Here is a 24,330-nt window from a genome sequence, read left to right as displayed (position 1 = left end):
TTTAAGGGTCCTGCATGTCAACCGCCTCAAACCTCACTTTGAGCGGACTGAACTGTCCATGCTCCTTGCGACAGATGATGGGGTAGAGGAGGAGAGTGAGCCTCTTCCTGACCTCCTGTGTGCAGGAGGAAAAGATGGGTCAGTGGAGGGAGTGATCCTCTCCCCCGCCCTGACTGAGGAGCAGCAAGGTGACTGTTGCCACGTGTTGGGACAGTTATCCTCACTGTTTTCCCTGATCCCAGGAGTTACACACTTGTGCACACATGATGTGGACACTGGGGACAGTACACCTATTAAACAGAAGGTTTACAGGGTGACTGACAGGGTCAGGGCATGCATTAAGGATGAGGTATCCAAAATGCTTACCCTAGGGGTTATTGAGCACTCCAGCAGTCCTTGGGCCAGCCCAGTGGTATTGGTCCCAAAGGCTGCTGCACCTGGTGCCACTCCAGAACTCAGGTTCTGTGTGGACTACCGGGAACTCAATGCGGTCAGCAAGACTGACGCCCACCCCATCCCCCGAGCTGATGAGCTCATTGACCGGTTGGGAGCTACCAAGTACCTCAGTACGTTTGATTTAACATCTGGGTACTTGCAGATTGCCTTAACTGGGGGCCAAGGAGAGGTCAGCATTCTCTACACCAGATGGCCACTTTCAATTTAAAGTGATGCCATTTGGGATGAAGAATGCCCCTGCCACCTTTCAGAGGTTGGTCAACCAGGTGTTGGCTGAGCTAGATGAGTTCAGTGCTGCCTACCTGGATGACATTGCTGTGTTTAGTTCCACATGGGAGGAACACCTGCAACACCTCTGGAGAGTGTTAGAGGCCCTGCAGAAGGCAGGCCTCACTATTAAGGCGAGCAAGTGCCAAATAGGGCAGGGTTCTGTGGTGTACTTAGGACACCAGGTGGGGAGTGGCCAGGTGGCACCCCTACAGCCTAAGAGTGACACAATTCTGGCTTGGGAGCCTTCCAAGACCCAGACTGAAGTGAGAGCCTTTTTAGGTCTCACGGGATATTACAGGAGGTTTGTTAAGGGGTATGGTACCATTGTTACCCCCTTAACTGAGTTGACTTCTAAGAAGCAACCCAGGAAAGTGATCTGGACAGAGGCTTGCCAGAACGCTTTTGATGCCCTGAAGGCTGCCATGCTCACACAAAATTAGCAGGAAAGGGACAAATTCAATAATTATTGCAAGGAACCAATAATAACTCTTGGTTCAGAGGGGTAAAGCTATTTCCCTTATTTATTTCATTTAATAATACACAACAGCATCAGAGTCAAAGGAAAACTGCCTCTCTATAAACTAATGACACTTAGGTGGACCTATATACACTTATATATACACATTTACATGAATACCAGGCATGTGAAACAGACAATACATACAATGTCTAAAAACATGTGCCCTACTCCAACATTTTATAGGATAGTCACAAAAAACAGTAAACATAGTGATCAAAAATCACATGGTGGCCAAGGGTCTTGCACCCAGCTGTATACTACCTTAAATTTTTTTTGTGAAAGGTAGTAAGTAGTGCTATAAAAGATTTTGGGGAATCAATTAATTATTTGCCCAGACTCCTTGGACCCATTAGAAATATGTCGACGCGTTTCGGCCTAACAACTCAAGGCCTCATCAGGACTGTCGGAGAACGCTGGCACCACTCTTTCCATCTGTGAAGCAAGTATCCAAACTAGGTTACTCACGATAGAGTAGGAGCAGCGATCCAGCATCGTCCGATGACACAGAGATCGCTCACTTGTGCTGACTGGCATAAGATAGGAAAACATTACGTAATTAACATACAGATGCCGGTATTTAAAACGAGTGCCGCAAGTAAATAGCACTCGGGAACTGAGTAACCTAGTTTGGATACTTGCTTCACAGATGGAAAGAGTGGTGCCAGCGTTCTCCGACAGTCCTGATACACAAAACTACAGCAATAGAATCTGAGCAGGATAAATTGAATACATTGAAATAACAAACAAAAGGAATCAATGACCATTCATGTGTATGAGAGTAACACCTCACTAACCACTAATTAGCATTAACATGTTGGACTTCATGTAAAAGAACTTAGTAACAAAAATTTAGAAAACATCTAGCTAAGGCGCTATCAAAAATAGCAGCAGTATTAAAATATTAGTAGTTGGTACCTAAAAACAAAAGACAAATAACAATACACAGTTCATACATTTACCCAATCTCTAAGGTATTCAGCAACAACGTCTACTTCATCAAGGGGACAGAAAAACCAGCATCTGAACAGGAACAAGGTAAGGGAGATGTGTTTAGAGTTTGGACCATAAGCTTGTTAAAGCATCAAAACGTTTGTTCAGTAATGAGAAGACATAGTAAACTCAGAAAATATTAAAACAGAAGTACTTCAGTAGACTGACTGGCAAAGCATGAAATGTCAAAGTGACAGATCATAAGAATCTCTGGAACCCAGGATACCAGTAAGATCACGGACAAAAGAATGACCCCGAACCAACGGTGACTGAATATTAAATAAAATGGTTGAACTCTTGTGATTGGTTAAAACATAAGGTGAGAAAATGATGTCCAATCAGAACATTAACAGATATCAAAATTATATAAAATGTTATCTCTAAGCTCTTCTATTTGCTGATGTTCCATTGACGAAACTCAAACTCATACAAATTGTATCTTGACTTTAAAAAGGCTCCCTTGAGCCACTGGGCTGACGAGCTCTGGAGCAGGCACCGGCATGCCAGTGAAGAGGTATTGAAACCGGATGATTAATGGCAGCATTCCCAGCACCCCGTAAATTTGTTCTCTGCTGAAGAAGGGATTAACCCAGAAACACATGTGTCCAGAGATGCACAGCAAAGGCTGCACCTATTTAGAGGTGAAATATTTAAAAGTAACTGAGTTCGTTTTTTGAGGAAACTACATTTATCATGATGCAATGGGGCTGATTATTTGCTGGGATGTTAGGCAGGTGTGCTCCTAACTGTTTGTGACTTTAAAAAGGCTCACTTGAGCCACTGGGCTGACGAGCTCTGGAGCAGGCACCGGCATGCCAGTGAAGAGGTATTGAAACCGGATGATTAATGGCAGCATTCCCAGCACCCCGTAAATTTGTTCTCTGCTGAAGAAGGGATTAACCCAGAAACACATGTGTCCAGAGATGCACAGCAAAGGCTGCACCTATTTAGAGGTGAAATATTTAAAAGTAACTGAGTTCGTTTTTTGAGGAAACTACATTTATCATGATGCAATGGGGCTGATTATTTGCTGGGATGTTAGGCAGGTGTGCTCCTAACTGTTTGTATCTTGTACATCCTCTTCTCCAGTTGCATCTGTGGACCCACTGTTTGACACCTTCCGAATACACTGTTACAGGATAGTGATTCCAAAATATGGAAACATTTCACGTCTCACCGTTTTCCCAAGGGAAAGAACATAAGTTAGAAACATAACTACAAGCAAATATGTGAATACTATGAATTAAGTTTGTTAGGCTACGGAAATGCAGTCAGAAAAACAGAATACACTAGAAACATTTAGTACAGATAACATTGCACAGTAACCTTGCATCTGCTTCAGCCCAGCAGAGGCCACAAAATACTCAGTTATTTCAGCATTTATTTTAGCAAAGAACATGCTCTTAAAGAGACAGAATATTTTTATCACAGTGTTAACTTAGCATTAGGAAACAAATGCAGGCCTTTCACTTGATGGCGGCCACTAAGTAGATTACAATTTTCGTAATCATACATTTTATAATCAAATTAAGTCACACATTAGTATATAAGTATAACTACATAAAGACAAAATATTTATGACAAAATCTCAGCTCTCACACTCTCAAATTGTTATGTTAAGGAAAATAATACATAATGAAGTAAAGCGATGTACTTTAGCTTATAAAAATAAAAAGTGGGGAAGCTGGGATTTAAGCCCATGGTTCCTGGCTCTAAATTGTGAAATCCAGCCATTTTAAGGTTAAATCATTCTGTCTTCTGTTTAGCATTAAAAGACAAACAGTAACTGAGGGCATCTGAAGCCATTCTGCATATCACTTGTATCTCCTAGAAGAGCTGTAATCAAGGGGCAACTCTGTGGGGTTCAGAGATATATTGTTTGGTAATTATTTAATTGTGGGTCACTGAGGTGTTGACCTTTAATTTAACTGCTTGACTTGACAAACAGAAGGATTTTAGGAGAGGGTCAACACTGCAATGACCTCGGTTAAATAATCAACAAAACAAAGAAAACACAGAGACTTTGGAGCCTGGGCAGAGCTTGGTCTACAGGTAAAAGTACTTCAAAGAGACTTTTCCAATGTGCAGCATATTTTCAGAGAGACGTGTTCTGTGTTTATTCTTCAGGGTCCACTGCAACATCTGAGGACATATTGACCCCTGCACCCCACCCCCCGCCCCCCTCAAAAGGCTGGGAAGGTATAAATCCTCTCCACTCTCCCACCCCCACGCTCCTACGCCTATGAAAAAGAGATGAAATACTAACGGGGTAACACTGCGGTACACACGGCTGTGTTGCAGTAATGTAGGGAGGCGCCGTCTCTGCAATGAATGGATTAGAGTGCCGTTCCAACATGGCTGCTTTATTTACAGACAGCTGAAGCCGTGCTCCCTAGTCGAGTCCTTCTTCCATTCCGTTGCAAGAGCGAGTTTTTACATTATGGTCTCCAGAAAGCCCAGATATGTATATTGGACCACGGGTACATTCTCGTTAAATTGGATGCCCCTATGTATCCTCCGAAGTAGCTGGACTGTCTGTGTTTAGTTGGATATATTGTCCGCGAGAAGACCTGCTCTCACTGTGTCTGGATCCCGGCTAGTAGAGCACGAAGGGTCCCGGCTCGTCCCAGGGGAGACAGAAGAATAGGGAGGAGGTAGGTGGTGCCCATAGAATACCCTAATTTATAGTCTGTGGAAGGGAGCGGGAGTCGAGAGAGGCGTGGCGAATGCGTTCGGTCTCGGCTCTAGGCACTGTTTCCATACCCACCACTCTTCCCTCTCGCTGCTGAGTCAATGAGCTGGAAGTCTTCCTTTTCGACTGATGAAATCTTTCCCTTATTTCAGGTTTACTTCGTAAACACTTTGCAAAGCCACTCTTGACTAGACTGAATACAGAGTGAATACGCGCCAATTTGAGATTTCATACTTGCACTTGTTAAAAATAGACGCGTGCATTACACATTGCGCTTGGTTTAAATATGGGGCTGACAGACACTCAACATATGAGGGCCTTAGGGCATGTCATGCTTGACCATTTACCAAATATGTTTTCCGTGGACACTGTCAAGTCTCCCACTGTCAAGTACACTTTCAGCGACTGAGTGGAGTAGATTGGAGTGGAGTAGATAGGGATAGATTGGGGTGGGTGTAGATTGGAATAGGGTAGATTGGGTGCAGTGGGTTAGATTAGAGTGGCGTGGGATAGGTTGGATTGCAGAGTGGTAGATTGGAATGGGGTAGATTGTAGTGAAGTAGAATTTTGTAGATTTTGGTAGTGTGTAGTGTTGTGGATTGGAGTCTGGGAGATTTGAGTGGGATGGATTGGGGTAGATTGGAGTGGAGTGGGTTAGATGAAAATGGAGAGGAGTTGGATAGTTTGGAGTGGAGTGGGGTAAATTGGAATGAGTGGGGTAAATTGGACTAGGATATATTGGAATGGAGTAGATAGGGGTAGGATGGGATGGAGTAGGGTAGTTTGGAGTGGGTTGGATTGGGGTACATCGGAGTAGGGTGGATTGGGGTACACTGGAGTAAATTGGAGTGGAGTGGGGTAGAATGGAGCAGAGGGGTAGATTTTAGTGGAGTGCTTTTGTTTGGGGTAAACTGAAGTGGGATTGATTTTGTTAGATTAAGTGGAGAGAGGTAGATTGAAGTGGAGTGGGGTAGGTTGTAGGGGAGTAGATTGGAATGGGGTAGGTTTGAGTGGAGTGGGGTAGTTTGGATCATAGAAGAGTAGATTGGGATAGAGGGGGTGGACTGAAGTGGGATAGATATGAGTGGGGTGGGGTAGTCTGGACTAGGGCAGAGAAGGGGGAAATAGATTGGAGTGGAGTAGATTGTAGCGAAGTGGTGTGGGGTAGTTTGCAGTGGAGTGGAATAGATTGGAATCGAGTGTGGTAGATTGGAGTGAAGTGGTGTGGAGGGGCATAGAGTAGAGGGGCATGTCGTGGAGTGGTGTGTCATATAATGAAGTGGAGTGTCATAGTGTGGCATATGCATGGTGTGGTAGAAAACTGCCATTACAGACAACACATTTTCAACTGAAATGACCATTACATTTGCACCGAAATACGGTTTTACTGTGCACAAACGGTGTGCAAATGTCATCACTTAGTGTATTGATGTGTTTTGATTGTATTCAAATATTTGTTTACACCACACTTTAGAATTAAAATAAAATGTGCTTGTACTAATACTGATATGTTTTGAAACATCAGCACAGTTAATTTTTTTGCTGTGTGCTGGGGGTGAAAAACATCCCACTTCCTCTCTTTTCATGTGGGTACTCTGCAGGATTGACACATAAATTCTCTCACTTTGGAATCGGGGAAAGAAAAGTAAACAGTATCCTCCAAGTTCCATTGGAAGACAGAGCCTGTCGACATTTGACCTCTGTCGTTGAATGCACAGCAAATGTAGCAAGATAAGAACAAGATTTAAAGGCCTGTTTCCAGAAAGCGAGTTTGTGGAAAAATACAGTGAACACGTTTAGGGCAATGGGAGGGGCAAACTGAAGCTGTACAGCCTAAAATAAATAAAGCTAGCAAATAGAAAGCCAGAAAATGTGAGCTACAGACCACAAAGCCAATGATCAGCAGTGGACAGAATGCATTCTCAGGGAAGCTTGCAGAATGGCCACCAGAAGTCGTACGCAGAGATAGCTGCACTTTCTGGTAGGCTTCGACCTAAAAACAGGATAGGCTAAAGGTGTTGCTCGTGATAAGGATGCACCAGTTCAACTGGGCCAGCTACACCCTTGTTTACTCAGTTCTTTTATTTCAATATTCTACTCAAATCAGAAATTATAAAGTGCCAATGACTGAAAAGCTTCTAGGCACTGGTGAGTTTTCCAGATCACCTATCAGTTTGCCATGTTTCCAATTCTAAGCACTCCATTTACACATTTTTTTATCATATACTTCAGTCATTTTTTATCTATTCAAGCATCAAGACCTCAACTCACAGAATACACTGACGTGTTAAACAATTCTCATTTTTTTTGGTCCAGTTGTATGTCTCAGTGCCGTGAAGAGTTTTAGTTAACAATTCTCTTTGTGAATAAATAAAATAACAAAAGAACATAATTTCTGAGTGACTGAGAGCATAAGAACACAAGGAAAATCATAAGAGCTGTTGGGAGGAAAGGAACACGAGGACAATGTTAAGGAAGACTAGAATTCCGTGTAATGAAGGTTAGCCATAAATCATCTGTGTAGTATCACCTTGTCCCTATTTCTCATTGCAGTCCTGAGTAAATAAAGACGTGATGTCTTATTCACTTCCCATGATATGCTAGCTATTTGGCTGTGTGCTATGACCATCCGGCTTGCATTAGGTGACAGCATCTTGTCTGGATGCTTTGGCTTGTGACAAGCAGCAGGACCAACCTCTTGTGATGCTATTTAGTTTTGACCATCATTTGACCATCGACTCCATCGTTTTTTTTTGTGATTCCATTTTGTGTCCTGTGGCAGTTACAGGGCAGCTCAGGTGTTTTTCCTCACAGATGTTGTTTTTCTCTTCACCAGCGAAAAGTCGGACAGTGCTGGAACATACTATGTGGGATGCAGACTCAATAAGAGTTCACAAGGCTGAGACTGTTTTTATCAGCGGAATGTACAAATCTTTCTCAGAACAACCATTGGGAGCCTGGCCAGCTTCTATGGGTGTTTTTGACGCTGATGAAGTCTAGCCAGTGCTTAGTTTCATAACAGAGGGGAGGGGGCTCTAGAACTCTTTCCTTGAGGTGTTTTAAGGTATAAAAGACTCCGAGACTTGGCGCTCAGACAAGAGCTTGCCTGTGGAATGGATGTGTTGCCCAGGATCGAATTGTGATCCTGATTGGGTCTCCTGTCTGACTGATTTGAGGGGTCCCTCAGTCACGCTGACGAGGATGATGGCCTCAGCTTAATCAGTGAAGTATTTTAAGTCGTGATCATTTAGCTCATGTATACATGCTCTATTGATGCATGGTACATTTATTTTTAAGTCTTGACCCCTTTTCATATGCTTTATCATTGTATATACACATGTTCTGCTGCACTTGAGTTATATGCTTATTCTTATATATTTGTAGGACCTTTGTTTGATAGTTGGGAAGTGCCTTAATAAATTAATTATTCAGACTGAGTGCTGAATTCTTTTGGCATTGTGTCCTCTTAGTTTAAGTGAAAGCAATACACCTCTCTAATCAGAGGTTCATGACCAAGGCTCTTGACAAATGTGGGGTGTTGTAGAGCTCTTTGATGGGGGGAATAAGGAGGTCCAGTTGGGCCCTGAGTCAGGTCTGTGGTGGCAGGCTGTTGTCCTTTGCTTGGGCCATACAAGTATCTTTGTTTGCTGTTGACTGAGTTGTTTATGGAAGATGGTGTGTGGTAATGGTAGTCACCATTGAGCATTTTGATTTTGATCCTTCAACTGCTATTCTCCAATGTTTTATTATTTTCTAATGTCTTGGTAAATTTTTCTTTCTAAATGTATGCATGACTTTGCCCTGGGAGGGCAAGGCATGTATTTCCTGATGTTGCAGTTGAATTCCATCTCTTACACTTTATTTTAATGTTTCTCCTTTACTTTATTGGTTACCGGTAAGTACCTGGGTTTTCCCCCATGCCTTTCTTTCACTATACTTCCCATCATAGCTTGATCTTGAAGTATAAATATTGGATCTCCATCTATTTTCCGTGTTGTTTCCCGCAGCTGCCATGCATCACCAAATCTATCAGCGAGTCTTGCTTTATTCCTATTCATTCTTCTGGCAGCTTCAATACCATATTAAAGTCTGAAATTTGAAAGCTTCTGCTTTCAAACAAGCAAGCATTTCATACACTTTAGAGTTAATTTGCAAAACAATATTTTCCTATTATCATTATCAAAAAGATGCATAATGTTCTGAGACAATAACTTATAGTGTGCAGCATCTGAGACATTTGCCCTTACAAGTAAGCTTCACCTGTCTTTCCTTTCCTTGTATAATGTTCAGAATATGAGATATGTGCTCTTATTTACTTGTCTTGCTATTGCTCTTCATCATCCTGTCATATTGTTGAACACTTAGGGCCTTATTGCAATCTTGATGGAGGTGTTTCCTCCATCACAAATGTGAAGTATATCCTGTTCGCCTTATTACGAACTCCATAGAAAATAATGGGATCATAATACTGCAGATGGGATCGCCGTCACATTTGTTATGGAGGAAACCCCTCAGTCAAGGTCGTAATAAGGCTATTAGTGTTCTTGTTCTTGACTGGGATAACTTAAATCCCTTTACCTTCTGGTGGACAGGAGTTTGTCATCTGATAGCATAGAAGCAGGCATGAGCAAACCATTCGCCTGGACACTCAGTGAAAATTTGTTTTTTAGCGGAGGAACCCCATCAGCTAATAAGATCCAATATGAGACTCTTCATTTCAGTAGCTGGCTATCTCCCACAACGGTAAAAAATAAGAGATAGTGTCATACCTTTCTAGACTGAAAGGTGGCTGTTCCTGGACTGCTCCCCACAAGTTAGATTCATCAGACATAAGTCTCTTCCTCCAAATATCACCAAAGAGAATTTTAAAATTCAAAACTCAGCAAATGTGTCAAGTGCTTCAACTAACACATCACTACCCTTCACACATCCATCATCTGCAATAGCAATTTTTCTAATATGCCTATTTAGATAAAATTAAAATTAAAGTTTATTTTTGGGGTAATTATTATGCCTGGGAAGCAAAACTTATAACGGGGTTCTCTGGGTAAACTTGCACCAAATTTCTTAGTCTTTGTGGTCATGGCGATTTTCACTGAACTGCATAAATCAAACGTAGAGGGTGTCTCCTAAAACAAGCAGTCACTGTACCCTGCTTCTTAGGGTACCTCCCACCAGCAATGGGGCATCACCCATGCGGTCGGTGTAGTTTTTGCAATTTGACAAAAAAAGAGCACAGAATTGGAATTGGGACTGACATGCAAGGGGCTACAGAAGGTACACACTGATTACAACACCACAAATGTAATGTATCTGGTTACATGTTCATGTAATGAGAAATGTGGGCATGACCAGGAGGAAAGTTCAGTTGAAGATCATATGTAGAATAGCAACGAACAAGCTGGCCAGACAATATGTTAATTCTAACCACACTGGCAGTGATTTTCATTTGGCTTATATAGAATACATATAGCCTCACCAAACCAATCCTGACATGAGAGGAAGTATCTATTAGAAGATAAACAACAGTGGATTTACAGATGGGGAACACATATTCAGGGTTTGAACGACAACATTCTGTGGACCGAGTTAAAGTCACATGTAGAGGTTTCTTTGTAAGGCGTCACTATATGATCTACCCCAGGCTCACATTATGACATACTGATAGGTAATGATTCTCAGTCTACACACACACACAGTGCTAGGGTGACACATGAGAGACACATGACCATTCCATTAGCACATGGGCTCATATTCTCAATTTCTTTTTTTTTTAAACTTTTTCTTGGGAACCCATTGAGTTGGCATCCTCCCACATACGCCTATTTCAATTTTTTTTAAATGACAGGAATTTATTGTTAATCTGCTAAATTACTACTATGCTGCTTACAAAAATTAAATGAAAGATATTATACACACTGAGCAGTATTGGATGCGCCTTTGAGAAATTCAAGATGGTCACCACGTTTCCATCTTTTAGGCCAGATTAATTACAACAGTTATCCAGTCTGACATGCTCCTGTGCAGGTCCACTGAGAATTTAATGAATGGCCACCGCATCACCACTAATTAGAGCGAAGCCATAGTGGTCTAGCAAATACAGTCGTCTAGCCTTGACATGCACCTTCTTTTTTCCTTGTATACTTATGACTTTCTCCTCTGCATAGTGGTTCCATCTCTGGGTCAAGATTGAAAAGGATCAGGGAATTCATTTTATCTATGAGTAGCATTTACTGCTGTGGTTGAATGTAGGAAAAGGGATAGATACATGAGTGCTTTTAGAAGTTAAACGATGGCTACCTTGATCAACACTGGCTTGTAATCATTTTCTTGAAAGATTGCAGGGTTAATTGATCATCAGAGCACACACTGCACTATTTAAGGACTAGGTTGGGCTATCTCTCCACTACATTCTAGAGGTGCAGTCCACAGAGCTATGTTGGGAGGAAAATGTCTTTAACAATGCATCCTTAAGGACGTGGATGTTTCCTACACAAGCACAACTACTCTTGCCTGAACAATGCATGGCCTTTTCTGTGCCTTAAGTACGCATGTGCTGAACTACGCATATGCGTAGTTAAGGCACAAAAAAAGCCATGCGTTGTTCGGGAGAGGATGCGGTGAGTTAAGTGGGGCAGGGTTAGGGGTTGGATTATAGGACTGGGGTGGGTGGGGAGTGTATGGGTATTGGGGCGGGCTATTTTTATTTTTTAAGGGGCAGGTGGGGAGTTTGGGTATTATTATTATTAAGGGCTTATGGTGGGGGGGTCGGGCTATTTTTTTTCAGGGGCAGGAGTGGGGGAAGTTTGGGAAAATTTGTTATATAAGGATTAGGGTGTTTGGCGGGGTAGTTTATTTTTAAGGGGTGAAGGAAGTTTAATGAAGGAAGGGAGGAGAGAAGAGGAGAAATGATCGGGAGAGGACGCAGTGAGGTAATTGGGGTTGGGGCCAGGTTGGTGGGTAGTTTTTAGTGGTGGGGTGATTTAGGGCTTAGGATGGGTGGGGGAGTCAGGGTGCGTTAGTTTTTAGGGGCAGCGGTGTGGGGGTCAGGTATTTGTTTTTGTCAGGGTGGGTGGGGTGTTTGGGTAGTTTACTTATTAGGGGCGGAAAGTTTTAGGGGCCAGGGCGGGTGGTGTGTTTCCTTTGTGTTAGTTTTAGGGGTGGTGATCTTTTTTATTTATTTTTATTTATTTTTTAGGGCTCAGGGCGGGTGGGGCGTCGGGGTAGTTTTGGTATAAGGGGTGGGTGTAGTTTTGGGCCTCAGGGCAGGTGGGGGGGGTTGCATTACATAATCACGCAATGCCATTTTACATGCGTTTCCACACATGCCTTTCCTAGGCATGCTTTTACAATGAAATTCGTTGTAAAGGCATGTGTTGTAAAGGCATGCGTGGAACAACGCAGTTGTGGTTCAGACCGCATTGTTAAGGCTCCATCTGTTCACCCAGCAGTTCCAGGCCTCCAGGCAAATGCCAGTCTGCCAGTGGGTGCAGCCGCTCCACTGTCGCCCCTGGAGCCAGGCAGTTTCACAGGATGCTGCATGACACTCCCTTTGGGTGACAATACCCGAGCCATCAAACAGGGCTCCTCAGGCCGCTATTCTTGGGTCCTGCTGCGATATCCTCACTTGCGGCCGCCATCCCTGTCCACCAGTGCAGCGCCTCCTCACAAGGCCCCAGGCCTCTGATTGAGGACCGCCGGTGGCGTCTACCATGCTTCAGCTGCTCATCTCCCCATGGCCTTGTCAGCGCACGCCGGCGCTGCTGCTCCGGGACCAAGCAGCCGTTTGTACCCCTGCATTCGGGCCTCCAGCATCGGATGTAGCTGGATGATACAGGGGCCAGTGGTGGAGCTCAGGTCTGTGCGACCGCTGGCCATGAGCCCCACCCAATTGATTTTTTTCAAGTGGTCAGAGTGAGTAGAATGAAGCAACGTGTCCCCGAGTCCAATGTGACACAATGCGAACACCTTTGAAGCAGAAAGGGTAGTACCATACAGTTGCCTGAAGGCAACAAGTTACGCTTTATAAAAACGCCCAACTAAAAAAGTAAATAAATAAAATAATTTGAGCACAGAGAGCACCACAACAGCAAGTTTGTGGCTACAATACTCAGAATTTGCTATTGGAGCTGCACACAGCCTGACTACTCTTGTACTGGTGCACCCATTAACTGGAGGTTAAAATAACAGTACAGTTGAACATTACCCTCGATTCCAACATGTTTAGTGTTTTCTTCATGTTTTACAGATTTGGTGCTCCTGGCTTAGACAAAATGCCTAGAGTTCCTTGTAGTTTGTCAAACATTATAGGTCTGAACTTACCTTAAGGATAAATTACCTTCTCTCACTTGCCCAGTCAAGAAAAAAAGTGCAACATACATTATGCCTTTAGTTGTCATCATTGAAAGGTCTGCTTACGTCCCTCATACTCAGACTTCAGACATATTCTCAATTTGGGTGGAAAAGGAGTTATCATCTGAATCCTATAGTGTGGCAAAAACCCCACACTTATAGTATTTTAATTTGACACATTTCACCAGTGAAGCCCTGGCAGAGTACCACTAGTGAAAATGTGCCAAACGTGAGAAAGATCTGTAGAAATTCTATAATTAGCCCATCTTGCTGTATCAGTAATCCTGGCTATGGCTTTACCACATCAGGTGTCCTGGATGACTCATAACGACCATCTAAATGTTTCTCTGTCTTATTGGTCACAGACAAGTGATTAAATAGAAAAAGGAATTCAAAGCATTGTGGTTGGATCTGCCAACTTCTTTGTGTCAAATAATTGCACATTGGATGTGAAAGTTCACTGCTTTCTTTTAGGTAATGTTTGTATCCTTGGTCATATGATAAATAGAGAAGGTTACTCTGCTGACGCCGATCACCTGTGTCTGGAACTCTGTGTTAGACTGTATTCTTAGAAACCCAAAACTGCGACCTATGCCAGCGAATTATGCTTAAATTTAAATGTCACTAATCTGTCACAGATTGGCTAAATTCCAATCCACACTTAGGGAGCAGAACATTAAGACCCAGCTATGTCTGAGCAGTGTGGGCAGAGGAACCTATAAACAACTCTGGAGGCTTATCTCCAGTGACCATTTAATGAGCGATCCCTTGTAGCAAATATAAGTTCCTGGGCTAGATACAGTACAACTTGAAGACAGGAAAAAGTTGATACCTGTACCCGAGAACAGTGGTCACCATTAAAAGATAATGATGAATGCAGTCTAAGTATTTATGTTGAATGTTTGAGGGGTTGCTTAGCCACAGAGAGTTAAGAGGATGGCAACTGAAAGTATGTGATTCTGCATCCATGGAACTTAATGTATAACTAAGGATTTGCCACATAATCCATCATCTGCTGCATAATCTGCATATTTTAACAAAGTGATATGTTTTCTACCTGAGACAGATCTAATGTTACTAAAAACTCAGTGACGTGTTGCTACACAGTGGAAGATCATTCACAAAGGTTGACTGGTTTCCTTTTTGTTTCTTAGGGAAAGTACAAAATAATGAAGCAATACTATTACAACTTGTGCTGCATTAGGCAACTTAATTTTTCTTTTCTGGCCACGTAATGTAGCCAACTCTTCCACATAATTGCGTATACCTCTGCAGCATTATTCCACTGACCCTTGTTAAGAGCAAGGTCTGTTGTGGTACACAGTGTAGTCTGCCAAACCAAACAGATTTCTGTATTCACTAGCTTTTACAATTATAATGGATGCTGCACCATGTAATATGTTTAATGATGTGTCCACCGTGGAAGACTCTTTTCCTGTTGTAAATAATGTAAACAAGACCTACCTTGTCCCAGAGAAGAAAAGGAGAAGAGTCGCTGTTAAAAAAAGGGCGTTTAGAGTGTGGCTTAAAAAAAATCCTTGAAAGTTACAATATTAGAGGTCATGGCTGACCAGCCAAGATGGCAGATTTATCACTGTGAAAGTCGTTGAGAGGATGATGCATTTTAGCCCTATAAACTTGACAGTGAGCTAAAAAAAATATCCTTGCTCCTGCTGAGGGAAAAGAAGCTGCCCTCAGACTTTGTTTGGAGGGTGCTGGCAGCAGGTTCAGATTGAATGCTTGGGACTGTGGTGGAAGTAGTGTCTGAACCATGAATTGTCCCTGATTCAACTTGATGGTGAGAGAAGAGGAACTGCAGAGAAGGAACCTTGCAAAGGCAGGTTTGCAGAAAGAGGGTGCAGTTCTTGAGACTGGGAGGTGAGTGGCTTAGATACAGTCCCTTTTATGAAAATAAGGAGAGATCAGCTGGTGAGGAAACGCCTCAATGCCACAGAAGGACTTCTAATGACCTGTAGATATGGGTGACAGCGGCATGCTTTAGGGACAGCAAGTTATTTGGTAGCGGGCACCTAGCTAGGAAGAAAGGAGCTAAGACGGAGACCTTGTGTAAAGGGTGAAGAGAGGGGCTAGAAAAAAAGCCACAGAAGGTAGAGAATAGCTAAAACCTACATCAGAAATAGGAAAGCAGGCTATTCCTGGAAGGGTGAAAGGACGGCAAGGGTTACTACAGCTTGCATATCGAACCCCAAAAGCAATACACCACTGCAGTGTTAGTTATGGGCCACTGCCTCACCGAAGGATGTATGTTATAAAGGCATAAAAGCTTCATAATCACCTGAATCACACAATTAACATAAAATCTCACTGAATTGTTACAACACCTCCAATAGGAGGCAGGTACAGTACTGCTGCTACAAGAGCATGTGAACATTCACCTCAGCTGTTGGCTGAGCTTCAAACTGAATCAGTCAGTGGCAAATTTTGAAAGCAGTATGGACCAAATAGGACAGAGAATGGCAGTGTGAGGTTTTACCGCTCTTCCTGTTTTCTGTACTAATGAGCACTGCCTTAGATTAGAACATGGTTTTTACTCTGGTCATCCTAGAGTTATGTTCTGGAATCCAGGAATATATAAGTACACAGTCTGTAAACGGCCAAAGTCAGGCTCCCTGGCCATTCTGCCCTAAATTCAGTAGTTTAAGGTGTTACATAACACATGAACTCCTTGAGATGTATCACTGGCCCTTTCTTCGTCCCATGTGTTATGACTTCTTTCCAGATGAAATCAAATCAACATGACTAAATGATAACGCTGATCCTAAATTCGATCAATTTTCATTCAAAAACACACCCTCCTTCTCAGTCTGTATACTTGAGGGCTGCCCTAATAATTGAGAGCCTTACCCAAGCATAGTATGGAGATCCACCAGCTTATTCTCCGGCTGAAACCTGACCTATTTTTCATGCCCCCATCCATGCTATTGTTTGTGTTGACCCTGGAGCCCCTGGCTGTGCAGAGACTGGGGCATTATCCAGGAAAGCCAGATACATGCTGTCTCCCTGTATCCAGATAACATGGGGCCAGATGTAGGAAAGGATTTGCGAGTCGCAAACGGCAAAAACTGCCATTTGCGAGTCGCAAATCGCATTTTCCTATGCAGAAATGCATTCTGCGAGTCGGAACCGACTCGCAAAATGCATTTCAGAATCGCAAATAGGAAGGGGTGTTCCCTTCCTATTTGCGATTCCTAGTGGTATGCAATACCATGCAGTCGCAAATGGTGTCGCAGTTACCATCCACTTCAAGTGGATGGTAACCCACTCGCAAATTGGAAGGGGTCCCTATGGGACCCCTTCCTCTTTGTGAATGGACCCCAAATTATTTTTTCAGGGCAGATAGTGGTCCCTTGGACCAATACCTACCCTGAAAAAATACCGAAACTAAAGGTTTCGTATTTTTTTTAAGTGCAGCTCGTTTTCCTTTAAGGGAAACGGGCTACACTTAAAAAAAAAAAAAACTGCTTTATTTAAAAGCAGTCACGAACATGGAGGTCTGCTGACTACAGCAGGCCTCCATGTTTGCGAGTGCCCATAGTCGGTATGGGGCCGCAATTTGCGACCCACCTCATTAATATTAATGAGGTGGGTCATTGCGACCCCATACCGACTCGCAGACGGTGTCTGAGACACCGTTCTGCATAACATTTTGCGAGTTGCAAATAGCGAGTCGCTATGACTCGCTATTTGCAAGTCCCAAAATGTTTCTTTGCTACATCTGGCCCCTGATCCTTTACCTCCGGAAAGTCTATGGAGACCTGGTTCACTTCGATCCTGAACACCTTTGCGGTCTCAGGCCTTAAAGTTAATACACCAAATCCCTTGTCTTCCTATTTACTAAACACCTACTCTCATGGCGAATCCAGCAGGGTACTAACCTGGACATAGAAATATTTAGGGATTCAGCAACACTACGTAGAGGCAGACCTTCTGGAGGGAAACATTGGCAAGACATTGAGGTCCTTTAGGTCCCAAATCTCTTTTCGGACACATCTCTCTTTGTCAGCGGTGGCCCTTGTGGCCTGGCTGAAAATGATGATGCTACCCCAACTCCATCAAAGCCTCCTGGTTGAAACCCTAGTTGCACCCCATCACTTAAATTCCTTATTACTTGACCTGATCTGGGGCATGGGTAGGAAGAGAGTTGCGCTTCCTGCACTGGAGCTCCCTCCCTTAGGTGGCCTTATGGGAGCCCCAAACTTCACACACTATTACCTTGGGGCCCAACTTCAGTGGATGAATTCTTGTTAGTGGGCAATCACACTGATGAGATGGGGAATCCCCTGGGCTGGTATTTGTGAGGGTCACTTGTGAGCCCTGTTGCTCCTGGGCCAATGGACAAGGTGCCCCCACCCACTTCTGTTACACAAGGGCCGTAAATGCCTATGGAGGAGCTTCCTAGGGGCCAGAATAACCCAACCCTACTTCCCACTACTACTGCTCTGGGGACTTCCTTTGAGGTACTGCAGACTAGGCGGATACTAGATGGAGCTATGGGAGGAGGCTGGCTTCAACTCTTGGAGACCTCTTTGCAAATGGTACACTAAAGTGTTTCCAGGAGCGTCAGAATCTCCGCGGATTACACAGGGAAGCGTTTATGACCTATGGGGCACTCAGGGTGGCACTACAAAAACACTGAGGTGTTCGGGGCCCGAAACCAGCCCAGAACCCACTACTCTACACGCTACACTCAACTGGGCATGGCAGCCTACTAGTGTCCTGAATATCATGGGCCTTTGCGCAAGACCCCATTGTGGTGCTGGTGCACCTGAGGTCTGGATGGAAAAACTTCTTAGGTTGTTCTTAGGACAACCATTCCATGACTCAGAGTGGCTAAAGACCCTAGAATACCCCATCAGGATACCCTGTAAAGCTTGATGTAAGTAAATATAATTCTGCTTCATACTCAGGGTCTTCTTGACCCCCTTCGACGCCTACAGAATACATATCCCTTGGTTGTGGATGAATGCCCCGGCTGCAGTTCATGCTTGGCGGATATGATCCACATGTTCTGGGCCTGCGGGCCCCTGTGGCTCTAGTAGGCCTCAGTTCTGCTGGATATTGCCCATGCCATGGGCCAGGAGCAGATTACCACAGCACATCAGCCCTAGACCTGGGGAGGCCACAACTTACTTTACAGAACGTGGGTTACTCCTGGCCAAGTGGGCAGTGGGAATGAAATGGAAATCTACGGAAACCCTCTGCTTCAGATTTCTTTCTGCTTCAGAGAGCACAGCCCTCCGACAAGAAGAAAAGAGTGGACTGTGGAAATACCTCCAAGCAACTTCCTGGGACACGATCCTCCAGGACTTCACATCACACACCATAGATGACACCCGAACTCCCTAGCTTCTTCAGCAAGAATCTAGGTCTACTACCTCCTTCATCCTGCTCCCTCCACTCCCAGTGATTCCTGTTCCTTCCTCTGCTGCTCCATACCATGGCTTCTCACAAAAACCCCAGGACCCGCCGGTGCCCCCTCAACCCCCTCCTGAACTGATGCTGCAGCCTTGGAAATAGATCCTAATGCTATAGGCTGCCCGGCTCAAAAACATTAACATTAACAGTCCCTGGAGGCTGGGAGATGTACTTTAGTTTTCTTCTTATCCTCTCCCATTGTTACAAGGATTGACTATGTTATACCCCATAAAATGACACTTTACTGTAAGTGATCCATTATCCTGATCTGTGGCATTGGACTGCCCTAGCCTTGCACTGTCTCCACATACTTATCAACGCAAATAGGTTGAATGTAACTCTACTTCGACATATGACTTGTTGTAATCGGCTGCCTTTTGAACGTGTCAAAAAAGTTGGTTAAAACAAAAATATTCATGTACTCAGGTGCAGGGTGGATGGAGTAGAACCTTCTTAAGTTCCATTGAGATAAGAAGCATGTCTTGATTTTTGAAGGATCTCTAGTATAGAAGGCGCATTGGGCTAGCAGCTTGTGTCCATTGGAATTAGGCAACTGCCCCATAGCAGTGGAGTGTGTGCGCAGTTTAAGTTTTATTTTTAATAATAAGTTAGGTTGCTCTTCTTAAGTAGCCAAACTGTCAGTCGCAGGCTTTCTGCATTTAAAGGTATTGAGAATGTTCCTCCCTTGTTGCCATCTGATTTTTCTTCCAGGATGTATGTGCTACCATTTTCTCACATCTGCGTTAGTGCAGTGTGCTGTTTTTTAGCCTGCCCTGAAGACAAATTACCAAATTAGCTGCCAGCATTTTCTGAGGACTCCCTTATTGGACTCCTGCCTCTGATCCCTTGAAACAGTTGCTCCGGCTGCCCGGCAAGAAGAGAGCTACATTTAAAATCCTGTGCATCTGTCATAAGGCCATGATGGAAAAAAGTCCTGACTTAATAGACAGGATAATAACCCCTCACAATCCTCTTAGAAATGTACGCTCTGTCTAGAAAGGACAAGCCAAGTCCTAATATTGCCAAATCCGAATCTGGTGGTTGTGATAGTCAGAAATTGAATAAACTGAAAGAGATCCTGGCCACAGATCTAATGGAAGTAATAGGAACACGGACATGGTGCAGCATAGTTGCAAATTGCAGAAAGGTTACCAGAAATGCTAGATTCAAGTTTATACTTTACAAATGTATACACAGGACTAACCTTTCAGCTAATGAAAACAATGAATCCTGACAATAACAGCAAATGTCCCTAGTATAGGGCAAAAGAGGGAAATTATGTTCACATGTGGTGGGAGTGCAATGAAATTCACAAATATTCTCAGGAAGTGGTGCTGAAAATGGGAGCTTTGGTCGGCCTGACACTTGCAATGTCGGGCCCAGGTGTGCTTGGTGAGCTTGGCACTCTTCAGTAAACACACCTACGCGGCATCAGAGGTGGTAGCACTGGTTGTAACAATAACTAGACAATGCTGTATGAGGAAAAAGTTACAATATCACAGTGGGAGATGTGGTCATTGTAAGAAACTGGAGTATTTATTGGAGGGGGGAGGAGGACTTACCTCGAATACTGATCACAGTCCTTATGAGGGCAAATAACTAAAGTCATTAAGTAAACCTGTGCTTGACATCTAGTAGCTTGCCGCAAAGGAGCCAGGCTTAAACTTAGAGACAGTGTGTAGAATATTTATGCAGCATTCAAACAGACTGTGAGAACATATCACAAAAAAATCGCAAAAGAATTTAGAAGAATGGAGAATATTTTAATTAATAAAATGACAGCAGCTTCAGTTATCTTGCCATCCTAGACCGGGTCAAAGTCAAAAGTTAGGGCCCACTGCATTGGATTGCAGTTCAGCTACAGGGACCAGGTTCATCTCCATAGAAATTTAACCTTCTGGCTTGGAAACTTTTATGGAGAACACATGGTTGGAGACTAGTCATCAGGGAGGCAAGCTGGATCTGAAGTGGGACTCAGTGGTGGCAGGCTGCTGTAGAGTGTGGTCCTGGTGTGGTTGTTGATGAAGCTGAGAAAGCTCAGAATAAGCTAAACTCGAAGTCTGTGCCTGGGTAGACCTCAACATGGATTGGGTGCTGTTCAGTGTCGGTCTTGGTGCAGTCCTCTACTTGGGGACTTAGAAACCTTTCTGGAATTCATATTTCCTTCAACGGGGCAAACGATCAGGCTGAATCCTACTGGCAATTTGACAGCTGCTACTTTGCTGGTGATCCCGGGCTCCATCAGTTCTTCATGCAAAAATGTTCTAATTCCCACTTCTTACAGTTTGGAGACAGGAGGAGTACACTCTAAACACTAGCCAAGGGTCCAGGATCTGGGTGGCACCACTTGGGGTATTAGGACTCACTCACTCCAACAGAGGCCAGCAGTATTGTCCAGGTCAGATGCAGTTTGAACTGGTCAGCTGGGCAGTTGCATGGAGAGTGGCCTCTGGAAGCGTGTTGTGTCCCTGTAGCTCAAACAGGAGATTATGCAACTAACTCTTGGAGTCACTTATGGGGCCATAGGTTCAAGGCATGCAGGTCCAGTTCTCCTTCAGGTTTCAGACAGCAAGGCAGTCCTCCTTCTGATCTTCACATGTCTGGGTGTGTTCTAAAGAGAGATCTTTGGAGGACACGTTTCTGCCAAGCGCCAGCCTGTGGGTGGAGTGCAAGCCTTTGTCCATGCTCTAAACCAGTTCTTGTCGGGTTCCTCACCTCCCACTGAGTTTGGTACCAGTCTGACTAGAGAGACTAAAGGGAGGCAGGCCCAGGTTTAAGCTACATCTGCCAGTGAGAGGGGAGACATCCTTTGAAGCTCAAGAAGGGTCTGGGCACAAGCCCCAGGCCAACCTGCTCAAGAAAGAAAAACACCTCCCCACACTGAAGCCTTTGTCCATTGTGTGGGGGCAATAAACATCTTGCCACACAGGAGCCATCAGCAATCGTGACAATGTACACTCACAGAGTGGCCATTTTGGCAGGAAAATTACAACATTCTTAAAGACTAATTTCCAAAATAGTAATATAAAATCTGTCTTGACCATTAAGTTGAATTTTAAATTACTATTAAAATTAGTCCATCAATCATTCTTCTAGGTGCTCCCAAACTGGATATGCAGCACTTATTAAATGTAGTACTTTAAACCAGTGCTAACTTATGGAAGAGCCCGCCTTGCTTCAGTGAAAAACAAGCTGGGGTGTTGGGGGGTTGCACTTCCAGGGCATGTAAGTCCTTAAATGTACATGTCCTACTTTTTAAAACAAATGCAGCTTGCCCTATGGCAAGGCGTATTAGTGGGTGACGTCTATCTTCATACTTTAGTACGGCTTAAACATATATAAAGTGCAAACAATATTCAAAACAATTCTGGAATGCTAAAGTGCTACGTAGATTTATTCTACCTATGCTGATTGGGACCTATACAATAACTAGCTTGATTATTTAAAATCTCTCATATAATGCCTCTCTTGTCTCCAGAATAATACTTCCTAACTACGATCTTTTCAACTTAATTCATTCTTCCCCTCTCACCTACAAAAATATGTACACATCCCTTCTAATTGTAGAAATCACACTAAAAATCTAGTTACAAAATCAAAGGACTATCTTTATCTAAAATAATTTCGAAAATTTTCTTTAACTGATAACATAACATCATATTTTCACTTCCTCACCCTTAACATTGCTTCACTTACTTTCCTTATTTGAAGATTTCTAAAAACAGGAATTAAAGTGTTTTTCCTTTCCTTAATAGAATTTGTGCAAAAAAAGAATTACATGTTGCAAAGAGTAGTCTCCTATTTTACAAAATCTACACTGGTCCATACCCCTTAAACTCTTGTTCCCCCCATCTTCCACTCTAAGCACATCAGGATTTGTCCAAATCTCATCATTAGGCCCATCTCCTAGTATGTCTACATTTTATGTAGTTCAAATAGTGTTTTTTTTTAACCTAAAACCTGAGGTAGCGCAAAAAGCGAAGTTGAAGGTCCCACTGAGTCTTCAGCATCGCTTAAAAAGGCCATCTCTCTCGCCTTCTTTTTATCAATTTCTTCCTACAAAATCTTGACATTTTCCGGTTAAAGGTATGTGGCCTATCTCTAATCTTGTTATTTCACTTTGTCAAATCTTCTGCCACTGTAATATATTTTGCTCCTACAGATGGGAATTTATTACTTGCCTTAATGTACCAGGCCCGGCCACCTCCAAATTATCATTATATTTCAACAGCCTCTGAATATATTTAAATAATATATCCACCTGGCCCAATTCCAATCATACTTCCAAATTTATAGACCCTTTAGAAAGTCCTAACCAACTTTTCTAAATTGTCATTTCCACCCTCTGAAAGTGCTGGATTGACTTTTGCTCTAGAATTTTACATTTACACCCATACAACATCAGGCTTGTAACTGTCAGGTTATAGGCTTTGAGTACTTCTTCTGTCTTGCGCGCCAGCTCACCATCCATCCTTTTGAGGGCACTCACTACCACTCTTGTTCTCTTGCTACATGGGACCTGAAATGTCCATAATATTTTGAAACAACTCAAGTACTTATATTCCTGGATAACTTCTAGTTGTGTACCAGCCCACTACTACCTGAAAGCCTACTTCTTACACCCCCTTCTTAGAAAACATAATAATTATATTTGTTTTTTCTATATTAACAACTAAATCATTACACTCGCAGTATTTACCAAATCCATTGATTTGTCACTGTAAACCTACTGGCGTAAAATATAACAACACCGTGCCGTCTGCATAAAAAAGACCGGGATTAAGGATGATCAGCCCATTCTGTGGAGAATGCCTGGACACCCTCTAGAGCCTTTGGAATATCAGATATGTAAATGGAGAACAACAGTGGTGCCAGAATACAGTGCTGCCACAGTCCGTTTGGTGTATGGATAGTGCTCCGTTACTTCCTAGCTCGACCTGAGTCCAAGCTCCTTTGTGCAAGCCTCAAAATCATATTTAATAAATCTGGTGGAATGTTCCTATGTGTCAGTTGTTGTCCATGGTTTTGCTCTATTTAGTGTATTGAAAGCTGAATTGAAGTATTAAAAAAGGAGGCTTAGGCATAGAAAAAGGTTTATTTTGCAAGGTTGCCATGGGAGTTTAAAACTGCACACCAAGGCTGCGTTGGCTGGCCTGGCAACATGTTTTACGGTGCTACTGTAGTGGGTGGCACAATGAGTGCTACAGCTCATAGGTGACATTTAGTTTATAGTCTCTTGTTACATGTAGTACCACATGATAGGGACTTACAAGTATATCAGTGTTAATATATCAGTGTTGCCATGTTTAGCAGTGAGAGCTAAAGCACTTTACTACTGCTTAGCAGGGGCAAAGTGCTCTGAGCTCTAGAGTAAAGGGGGCAGAGCTAGCCGTCGAAGATGGCAGCAGCGTGATATTGCAGCCCTTGACCGGCCTACACTTTTCCTGGGCAAACCGAGCAGAGCCCGGTGACACAACCAGGCACGGGGAACTCGTGTTGCAGAGGGCGTGGTGCTGCCCTGGGACCGGCATGGAGTGACCCCACTGACGCATACAACAGTGGGGGCAGCTGAGACGTGGCAGAGGCCGGGCCTGACGGTGCAGAGGCCCCGCGG

At 43.4% G+C, this 24,330-nt stretch overlaps 1 protein-coding gene across 1 annotated transcript in view; it reads left to right on the top strand.

Annotated features, from left to right (window-relative positions):
* The first annotated feature begins 4,247 nt into the window (after nucleotides 1-4,247).
* The window catches only part of CRYZL1 (crystallin zeta like 1), a 160,979-nt gene continuing 140,896 nt past the window's right edge, over nucleotides 4,248-24,330 (top strand). Inside the window, exon 1 of the mRNA XM_069202491.1 lies at nucleotides 4,248-4,288. The gene's annotated coding sequence lies outside the window, so the exon portion shown is untranslated. The remainder of the gene's footprint in view (nucleotides 4,289-24,330) is intronic.

The sequence above is a fragment of the Pleurodeles waltl genome, chromosome 8 (genome assembly GCF_031143425.1).
Source record: "Pleurodeles waltl isolate 20211129_DDA chromosome 8, aPleWal1.hap1.20221129, whole genome shotgun sequence".
Taxonomy (NCBI): Eukaryota; Metazoa; Chordata; class Amphibia; order Caudata; family Salamandridae; genus Pleurodeles; species Pleurodeles waltl.
This window is presented reverse-complemented; position numbering and strand designations above follow the sequence as displayed.